The sequence below is a fragment of the Oryctolagus cuniculus genome, chromosome 13 (genome assembly GCF_964237555.1).
Source record: "Oryctolagus cuniculus chromosome 13, mOryCun1.1, whole genome shotgun sequence".
Classification (NCBI taxonomy): domain Eukaryota; kingdom Metazoa; phylum Chordata; class Mammalia; order Lagomorpha; family Leporidae; genus Oryctolagus; species Oryctolagus cuniculus.
Window position 1 is genome coordinate 4,137,554 of NC_091444.1, and position 10,010 is coordinate 4,147,563.

General features: G+C 46.5%; 1 pseudogene; it reads right to left on the reverse strand.

Annotated features, from left to right (window-relative positions):
- Positions 1-1,834: 1,834 nt before the first annotated feature.
- On the reverse strand, positions 1,835-4,282 carry LOC100345962 (interleukin enhancer-binding factor 3 pseudogene; annotated as a pseudogene).
- Positions 4,283-10,010: the final 5,728 nt, after the last annotated feature.

Here is a 10,010-nt window from a genome sequence, read left to right on the forward strand (position 1 = left end):
GAGGTATTAAGCAGGAAGCGGCCGCTGTAGAAAGTGTCCACTAGGTGGCAGTCATTTACAAAGACTTAAAGAATCCTCTGGGGTTGTTTGATAGTTAATCTTCTGGGTTTCTTTTTTAGAAAGGGAGACTTTGAACTGTATTTAACATACTTTCAAAATAGAAACAGAGTCTTAGCAGCTTAACACATCCGAGTTATGAAATCTTTTAAAAGAGAACTGACTTTGAGATGCATTGCACATAAGCTAATCACCGCATACCTGTAAAACAGTTTCTGTTTAGAATCAAGCCATAATATTAAATAGTACCTATGGTCTTACTGCCAGTGACTTTATATTAAACCATTCTACTTTTTTGGAGGGGGGACGTGGCAGGAAGACTAACAAGATATTATACTTGCTGTCAGTCGGTCACTCTTCAGTGCATGACTTTTTTCTATGTGCTTAAAACTTCCATGTTAGTAACAACCTCACTTGGAATTTCCAGGGCTACATTAGGCGAGATCACAGTTACTGTTTAGTGCTGTAATTCTGGGACAAGGGCAAAGGTATTTTGGAAACTATTTGGTGAATACTTGAGTAGTATTTATTTATTTTTGTGTTTAAGTATCATTCATTGATTAGATGGTTGGTACCGAATCTGGACCTTTTCACTCTGTACACTGAATACAAAGAGGAGCAAACTTGCGGTTCTGTTCATGTGGCGTAAGCCACTTGTGTACAAAATGTGTAGCAGCAGTTTAAGTTTTCGTTGGAAAAATACGAATTCTACACATTTATTATTGCTACCCGCTTAAAGCAAGGGCTGAAATCAACAGAGGGAGGAGAGGAAAGAGACAAAGGTACCATGAACCTTTCTGAAACTGGCATCCGACTGTCCGGCGGCTGCCCCAGGACAGGCCGGCGGCCCTCGGGGGTTCCGTTCTTGCGGCCAGGCGGCTCCTGTGCTGACGGACTCTGGGCGTCCTGGGCGTTACTCAGAGAGAAAACAGAAGAAAAACCTTGAACCTCAAAAACTTTGCCGAAGATCCACGTATCGTGTGTGTGGGTGTGTACCTGTGTGTGTATACCTGTGTGTGGGTGTGTACCTGTGTGGGTGTGTGCCTGTATGGGTGTGTGCCTGTATGGGTGTGTGCCTGTGTGGGTGTGTACCTGTGTGTGGGTGTGCGCCTGTGTGGGTGTGCGCCTGTGTGGGTGTGCGCCTGTGTGGGTGTATACCTGTGTGTGGGTGTGTACCTGTGTGGGTGTGTACCTGTGTGTGGGTGTGTACCTGTGTGTGGGTGTGTGCCTGTGTGTGGGTGTGTACCTGTGTGGGTGTGTGCCTGTGTGGGTGTATACCTGTGTGTGGGTGTGTGCCTGTGTGGGTGTGTACCTGTGTGTGTGCACCTGTGTGGGTGTATACCTGTGTGGGTGTGTACATATGTGTGTGTATACCTGTGTGTGTGTGCACATATGTGTGTATGCCTGTGTGTGCACCTATGTGTGTACATATATGTGTGTACATATGTGTGTATATCTGTGTGCACCTGTGTGTGTGCGCCTATGTGTGTGTGTGCACCTATGTGTGTGCACATATGTGTGTGCACCTGTGTGGGTGTGTACCTGTGTGGGTGTATACATATGTGTGTACATATGTGTGTGCACATATGTGTATACCTGTTTGTGCACCTATGTGTGCGTGCACCTGTGTGTGTGTACATATGTGTGTGTGTGCACATGTGTGTGTGTGCACCTGTGTGTGTGTGCACCTGTGTGTGTGTGTGTGTGAAACCCCGAGAGAAGGGGGGCGAGAACCAGACAAGCTGTATGGAGAGGTTAGCCGGACGTGCCACGCAGGCTAGGATTCGCCGAGTTTAAACAGCTGGGGAGGCCGGAGCAGCCCACCACCGTCTCGGCCTCCCTGATGACCTGTGCAGGACCTCGGTGACGGTGACGGTGACGGCGGGCCCACCAGCGCGCCCGGCCCGAACGAGCTGGGAGCCGACGCGCGCTCCCTCTCGGGGCTCCGTGAGTTCCGCGTGGGGAGTCGCAGGCAGGCAAAACACAAGGACCCCAAATGAAAACGACAATAACGAGCTAGGTGCTTATCCTACGATAACAAAACCCCACAGGGCCGCAGGCCTGGCCTCGCCTAAGCGGACGAAGGGTCGCCGGCTGCGCTCTGCGTTGCCTCTGCAGTGGCTCCGACCCCGTCAGGGGCTGCTTCGTCCCTCCCTGTCACGGTGAGAGCCAGGAACACCGCACCTTGTTCGCCTCCGGGTGCGGGCGCTGCCGCAGGTGCGCTGAGCGAGCGCAGGGACGCGGCGTGCGTGTCTTCGCGCGCTCAACACAAGCAAAGGGCGCGCTTGGCGCTGGGGACAGGCGGGAGGCTCCGGGGGCCTTTAAATAAAGTAATGCTTTCCGTAGAAAGCAATGGTGGGCTTTTGCCTTGATGCTGAACAACGCTGGCTCTAGAGTTCTGTGCAATTCTGCACAAAAAATACATTCCCTGAGAAAAGTGTTTTCCACTTACTGTGAACTTCAGTATGACCAAGTTCAAAGGCAAACCATGATAAAAACTGCCATTGTCTTAAATTCTGCGGGCTGAGTCTCAGACAAGCTGCGGTGGAAAGCCACGGTTGAGAAACCCGGTGAAGCACAGGGACGTGGCATGGACGCTGGGTTTGGAGTTGGAGGAAATTGGAGTAAAAAGTTGATTTTGTGTGCAGTACTTTCAGACGCTCTAGGAAGACCCCAAATCATGAGAGCCGCAGCAGTCTGTGAAAGTCACTGCGGCCTGCTGTCGCCCATTGCCCTTGTAGGTGTAGCTCCTGTGCCCGGTGCCAGCATTCACGTAGCCTCCGTGGTTGGTGCCACCGAATCCTCTGCCTCGCCCTTTCCCGCGGGTGCTCCCTGCTCAGCTCCGGCCTGGAAGGTTGGGGGGTGGGGGCGCTTCCCTGTGCATGGGGCCTCCCAGGTCAGAGCCAGGGTCATGCGGCCTGGCAGCGAACTGACAGCCTCTGACAGGGACTGGGGCTTTGTGTTGGCTTCCAGGGTGAGAGGGGCACCAGGAAAAAGCTTCTCCAGTGCAGCACAGGCTTTTCCCACCTCTTCGCTGGAGCCAGCACCTCGAAACTTCCGTCCCTCCACTTCTACAACAAAACATTTGTCTCGGCTACCCCGGTCTCTGAGATGAGCTTGTACCTGAGGCCACGCCTCTTTTTGTTCAGCTCCATAACTGGGTTCTTGCCATGCTTAATCAGGATCTGCCCCTGCTTGGCTGTGGCATCGGTGGGGAAGGCAGCGCTGGGGGTGGAGATGGCGGCCTCCACCACAGGCAGCAGGCTGCGACTCTGTCTCCTCACCGAGTCCTCCCCCGTGCTGGAGTCCCTGCCTTCGGCACCCGTGGGCAAGCCCATGTCCTGGAACACCTTGAAGGCTACGTGCGGCTTGGCATTCTTCTTGGATGACCCTGAGGCCCCGAGCGAATCGCCATCCGCCTCTACCGACGTGGTGAAGATGGGCGCGTGCACGGGGCCTGTCTGCGGATCTATCTTGTACTGCAGTCCCAGTGTCAGCTGGTTCAACCTCATCCCCGCGTTCATGGCCTGGGGAGGCTCAGCCTTCTCCTCTGTCTTTGAATCTTATTTTTGCTGGGTGACTTCTCCTCTCCATCCTCTTCCATTGGGCGTTTCATGGGTGTAATGGTGTAGGTGGTGCTGGGGGGATTTGAACGAGGCAGTCCATGGAGTTTTCGTTCTTTGGTTTCTTGGACATCTTAGAAGGCAGGGGGTCCACACCCACGACTGTATGGAACTGGTCAAACGCTGCAAGGCACAGTGTGTGCTGCACACTCTGTGTGATATCCTCCCGTTGCTGTCTGTCTAGATGCTCAATAGCATTAGTGGCTTCTTTTTCACAAAGGTAAATGCCAGAACCATTTGGCATCCTGATGCCTGACGCCAGCCACTCCAGCACCCTCTGCAGGACTTTGCCGGCACCCATAGGTCTGTTGGCTATGCCAATGGACTCCTTGCACAAAAGTTCCAGAGGCCATCTTCTGAGAGGACCCCCGGTGGGCACACAGGTGCACAGATCTCTCAGGACCCAGATGGCAGTGACACAGGACTTCAGCCCATTGGCTCTGGCCTGGAACCACTTGGTGTAGCAGAGGGATGCGAAGGCAGCAAGGCATTTCTCCCTGTATAGAACATGGGGGGTGGGGGGTGACACTGACTGATAGCATTCCTCCAGCTAATACTTTCTCCATCTCTCCTCTGACAACCAGGGGAGGTAAGGTTGATGGTCAGTCTCACGGAGGCTCTCGTGTGTGTGTGTGTGTGTGTGTGCTTTAATCACAATTGTAGCATCGTCCACAGACTGCCGTATCTCACACTTCTGTTATGGCAGTGAATTGGATAGTTGGGCCATCTTCTGCTACTTTCCCAGGTACCTGAGCAGGAAGCTGGATTGGAAGTGGAGGAGCCGGGACTTAAACCAGTGCCCACCATGGGATGTCAGCGTCTCAGGTGGCAGCTTTACCTGCTGTGCCACAATGCCAGCCCCTTGAGTAGTATTTCTATCAAAATGTGGTTGATGCATTTATGAGTACACGCCTGTGTCTGCCCCATGCTGCAGGTAAGGACACAACCATGAGGGAGCTCTGTACCTCAAACCCAGGTCCCTGCAACCTGTTCACATTCTCCTCAGTACAGTAATGAATGTGCCCCTTCCTCCTCCTCTTCCCTCAGGACGTTAGCTTCCTGGTCTCCTTGTTTCTAACACACCAGAGTCTCTGACAAACACCCCCTCACCTGTCTATCACAGGTGCACGTTCTGAGCTCTGGTTCACTAGATTTTAATATGCAAATGGCCGATTCATGAAAGTTCAAATGAAGTTTAAAATGATCAGTGCGGTCTTTGCCCTAATCATGAAAAGGGAAAGATTCTGCTACCAGCCTCTAAACCTAAATGTCAATGACTTCACGTTTAACAGTTCTTATTTTAGCTGTTGAACTGAATTTATGAGCTGGATTTTTGAGGTATAAATAGTCAGGTATAGTTGACCTTTGATCCTCTTCAGTCCACCTAACACACAAATAAAATGAAACTCATCAGAATATTTCTCTGTGCTGTTTAGCTGTTTCCTTCTTAGAGGAAACTTATAACCATTCTCAAATATGAAAAAATCAAACATTAATACTTATTTTACACCTGCACTAAATTTTGCAAATGATTTAAGTTGAGAGGTTTTCATTTCCTTGTCAGAAAAAATTAAACAGGAAAGGAACGTCAATTACTGATGCTGGTAGACAGAAACGGGCATGATCGGTCAATCAATGAGGGGTGTATTAACTACTCAGCGATGAAAATGTTGTGGGTACTCAGGATCTCCCTGAGGATTGATGAAACCATGCTTGCTTCCACCAGAATCAGGCATTTGTCATGTTTGCTTTTGGTTTGAAAGATTTATTTATTTGAAAGAAAGAGTTGAGAGCAAGCTTCAGTATTTGACCCCCCGCCTCCCCTGCTCCCACCCCTGCCAAGTATGCTGTCTGGTCCAGATAGAAAATGATCGGTCTGTGTTAACTTGGCCAATAACTGTTATAGCACATCTGGTATAACACCATGTGAATTAGGCTGTGCTAAGGTCTAAGTTGTTTTTTTTTTTTTTTTCTTAACTTACAGTTACATGGCCTGCCAACTGCCATAAAATAATTCACACTTTTTGGAAAACGAGACATACTCAAAGTGAACGCCTGGCTAGTAAAAGAGGACACGTAAAGTAACCAAGTGCTAAAAATGCACCTTAGCGCTGAGCAAATACCCAGAAAGAGCTCTTTCTCTACAGATTATCTGCCGACTATGAATGAACATCATGCATCATTGTTTTTCTTTCAAGTCAAAGTAATGCCCTAAATGCCATTTTAAACTATCTTTTCCACTTACTTGAATTGCAGAATAATTAACATTTTAATTTCCTTAAATAGCTCCATGGAGAAATTTTCATTTGATCATTTTGAGTTTTTTTTTTTTTTAAAGATTTATTTGTGTATTTGAAAGTCAGGGTTACACACAGGAGAGGCAGAGAAAGAGAGAGAGAAAGCGAGCAAGCGTGAAGTCTTCCATCTGATGTTCACTCCCCAGATGGCCACAATGGCCGGAGCTGAGCCGATCCCAAGTCAGGAACCAGGAGCTTCTTCTGGGTCTCCCATGTGGGTGCAGGGGCCCAAGGACGTGGGCCATCCTCTACTGCTTTCCCAGGCCATAGCAGAGAGCTGGATTGGAAGAGGAGCAGCCAGGACTAGAACCAGCATCCATATGGGATTCCGGTGCTTCAGGCCAGGGCATTAACCCACTGTGCCACAGCAGGTGCCCCTAAGACATTATCATAATATATGGAAAATGCATTCCAGAGAAATCTTTGTCAAATGTACCAGTATTTAAGTCAGTTTCCTCTATAAATGTCTGTAGTAGTATGACAGTCAACACTGATGATCATATTTTTCACATATTCTGATTGTTTTTCTACAAGTCTGTAATTATTCACTTTGGTTTATGGGCTATTCCCTGTCCTTCAGGGAGTACTCTCATTCTCTGGGCATGGCAATGCCATGCTGCAGATGTAACTGGGAGGCAGGTGTGTTTCCTCCATGATTTAATGGAAAAAAAAATTAGTCAATACTTTGTGTCTCCACACTCCACTCCTGGGATGGCAACATATGGTGAAGCAAACCAACTGCATTGCCTGGGTGTACACTCTGCCACCCAGCATGGAATCAAAAGTATGAGATCAAATTCCTTAAGCTATGAGAATAGGTGTAGTTTTCTAAGTTTGGATTATATCTACCTCAGATACCCACACAACATACTTTGCTCCAAATCTGCAACCTTTTGTTTTTAATGTTTGTAAGCAATGCCACTTTACACTGAAAAAAAATTCCATTTCCACAAGGAGTTCAGATTGAGAGCAAACCCCATGAAGCAAAAGTCAGTCGTGTGAAGACAAACTTCTGGTTCTCACACATTATTTATATGCTTCATTTATCCCCTCTGCTGCTCCTCATCCGTGCATATAGCTTTCTAGACACTATGAAGATGTAGTGTCTCTGGGTGTTACACGCAAAAATATTGGAGAAAAGAACAGTGTAGTTACATTCAGCCCCTGTCATATGCTTGGCTACGGGGTCGTGGGCCACTTGGTGGGACTTTTTAACCTCGATAAAATCTGCCTTATCAAACTTGAAATTGGAGCAACTCTGTTTGATGCTGTCACAGGACAACACACACTGGTTACTGATAAGTGATAGACGTTTATGTGGCTCCTAGTTCTGACGTTTGGGACGTCAAAGAGCCTGGTGCTGGCAGGTGTCTTCTCAGTGTCATAACATGGTGGAAGTAAAAGCAAAGGCACCTAAGACAGAGTGGGCAAGAGGTGCTGCACTTACCACAAAGGCATTAGTGTGATAACGATGGGGGTGCTTCACCTCTTAAAGGTTCCGTGGCAACTGGATTTCTTTATTTTTTTTTTTTAAAGATTATTTGTTTGGAAGGCAGAGAGAGAGAAACAGAAAAAGAAATTGATCTTTCACCCACTGGTTCACTCCCCAGTTGGCTGCAACAGCCAGTACTGGGCCAGGACAAAGCCAGAAAGTCCAACCAGGTCTCCCACATGGATGGATGAGGCCCAAGCATGTGGGCCATCTTCTGCTGCTTTCCTTGTTGCATTAGAAGGAAGCTGGATTGGAATTGGAGGACTTGAACCAGTGCTCATACGGGATTCCAGTGTCACAGGCTTCAGCTTAACCTGTTGTTCCACGACACCAGCCCCAGCAACTGGATTTCAACATGAGTTTTGAAAGGGACATGCAGACTGTTCCCGAGAGTAAATATTAAATGCCTGGTTAGGGGCCCGCACTGGGGCATAGTGGGTAAGGCCGCTGCCTGCAGTGCTGGCATCCCATATGGGCACCGGTTCAAGTTCGAGCTGCTCCACTTCCAATCTAGCTCTCTGCTGTGGCCTGAGAAAACAGTAGAAGATGGCCCAGGTCCTTGGGCCCCTGCACCCACTTGAGAGACTCCTGGCTCTGGATCAGCGCAGCTCCAGCCATTGTGGCCATCTGGGGAGTGAACCAGCAGATGGAAGTCTCTCTCTCTCTCTGCCTCTGCCTCTCTGTAACTCTGCCCTTCAAATAATAAATAAATCTTTTAAAAAATTGCCTAGGATATATTATTTTGAATAAATCTATTCATAAAATCATAGAATTATCTGATAAACAGAGGATCTTAGAATGGAAATAACCTTTAATATTATTTTTATCAGCCTCCATCTCCTTGATAACATTACTGCAAAGTTCTCTGGGGCTGTCAAGATTGCCCAGGTAGGCATGAAGGAGGACCTGGGTGGCAAATTGCCAAGTTTTCAGGTGGAAGACTCCCATTGGAGAAACACAAAAGTTCGTCATGCTATGAAAAGGCTAATGGTGAGGCAGTTTGGCTGATTTAGTAGCTAACCACACTGAGTCTTTTTTCTGTCTGCTTTGGGATTCTCTGGTTGTAGTTTTCTCATGGACTTACTCTCTGATCTCCAGGTGCCTCCTCCCTGCCTGGGTGTCTAAGAGTAGAAAACGGTCTTCCAACTCTAGGACACGGACACATACACATGAAGAACCGTACAGTATAAATATACGTGACATGTATATTGGTGTATATATATAAATGTGTGTACATACATATTTATAAATGTTTGACACTTAATTTTCCCCAAAATTCTGTAAAACAAGCCCATAAATCCTGTTTTAAATCTAAAGAAATCATAACAGCTAAGCATCTTGCCTAATTTCACAGAGATTGTACGAGGCAGATTCACAAGCTCAACCCCTTATTCTACTCTGCAGCCTGTTCTCTTTCTGGTCGACCAATGCTCTAATTGCTGTGATAAATAGAAATAAATGTTTTCTGTGAGACAGTTATAAAACATAGGCCCCGTGTTTTATGTTACCTACACCAGAATTAAAGGAATTCCTGCGTTGCTGCTCTTCTTACCCTTTGGTCTTATCCTGGGTGGTATCATGTGCCATGCTATTCCAGCAAGTACGTAAAATGGTGGTCAGTGAAGCAGTATGGTTTTTTCTCCCTCCAATCAAACCAGTTGCTAAATGTAATTATGATCTTGGAAGATGCAGTTTAAAAGATGTTGAATTAAATTGAGCTCTGAAAATTGCTCACCTCATGATTCCTTCTGATTACATCTTGGCATGATTCCGCCAAGTTTCAGCGTGTAATTTAGGGATAATGTATAATTGGTATTGGGGCCATTGCTGCTTCTCCACATTTAAATGGGAGACCGATTTTATTGGTAATAACTATAATAACTCTGCTAAATAGGCTGCATGACTTACAGCTCATTAGGAAATTATTTTTCTGCAGGAACATCTTACCTTTATATATTTAATTCAATTTTTAAGTAGGAAATTTATTAAACCAAGTGTTTACAAGGAGATACTTTTTATGAATATTGTAGTCAGGGTCTAATCAGACAATTATTTCCCATGGTGTTAAATTCAAGAGCTTATTTTTCATTAAGTCTTATTTTCAGAAAAACTGTTTCCATAAGATGCATTATACAACTATGCAATGATACTTAGATTCGTGAAGCCAAAAACCAGGGAAGTGACATGACTCCCTCTAGTACTTTTTTAAATCACACAGCATTTTGTTGATATGTTTATGTGGAAAATCCTTTTTGTATTAAATCATTACCAAGTTGCACACTAGACATTAATATCTACCAGGAGTGGGTCTCTTACGTGCCAGTGAATTGAGGTTAGTGCAACTCACCTAAATGGTAACAGCTCTTAAAGGAGCCTCTGTAGTGAAATAAATTTGAAGAAGCTGATCTAAATGTTTTTATAGGAGTGAGCCTGCATATTAAATAAAGCCTATGAGAAGTCCTGGGATAAATAGACCTGTTTTCTCCTTCTCTTCCAAATTTGTTCGCAGATCTGTCTTGTTGGGCAACCCTACTGGTGTTT